The sequence below is a fragment of the Mya arenaria genome, chromosome 8 (genome assembly GCF_026914265.1).
Source record: "Mya arenaria isolate MELC-2E11 chromosome 8, ASM2691426v1".
Classification (NCBI taxonomy): Eukaryota; Metazoa; Mollusca; class Bivalvia; order Myida; family Myidae; genus Mya; species Mya arenaria.
The window spans coordinates 26,962,341-26,963,149 of record NC_069129.1 but is presented as its reverse complement, the minus strand read 5'-3'; positions in this window follow the sequence as shown (position 1 = coordinate 26,963,149).

The following is an 809-nucleotide window of genomic DNA, read 5'->3' as shown; positions in this document are numbered from 1 at the left end:
CCCAGAGTTTGGTAACATATGTGACCTCTTTTTTAAAGAAAAAGACCGGTCATTGCAACAGGTCGTCAAGTAATAAAACTCATAAACGGTTTGATAATTAATACGAGGATACACACAAAGATGTTTTTCGAAAAAACTTGATAAATACAGAAACGACCATTCGGCAAACGCATGGGCGTAGCCAGGCTTTACTGAATGTTACACACGAAAGCGGAAGGGGTGTGAGGGGGAATATCCCTGTAGCCGGTGGGGGGTTCATCCCAGGAAAAAAAATAGAAATGGAACAAACATGTTGAGCTCTGAGATGTATTTGGGGGGATCTATAAGTTTAAGGCCGCCGACTTTGTAGTTATTAAGTGATTGATTTAGGCTCAGTAAGTTATCTAGCACAGTGAAGCAATATGTTTACTTTAACTGATCTTTCTTTTATTCTGATATCAAAGTTTAGCTTAGCCCTCGACTTTGATGCCATTCTTGGCCATATTAACTTTATTCATTTTTCAATTTGATGTTACGCACATGCGTAAGTGTGTACGCCCTTGGGCAATCGATTGGTCAGCTATTTCTAACACTAGAACCGACTATAAAACACTACTGCCTGTCTAACCGCTATTAATTCGGCAAAAGCGTCACCGAGAAACTATTACATGCCAGATGCAAAAATGTAATGGAACATGTTAAAAAATTGCCAAAATCACAAACAGAATTGACACCACGCCGATTACGATGAGGCTACGCCTACAGTGTCACGCGACCCTTCAGTAAGGGCCCTCCGACATGAACACAGAAGCAGACGATAAATATACAGA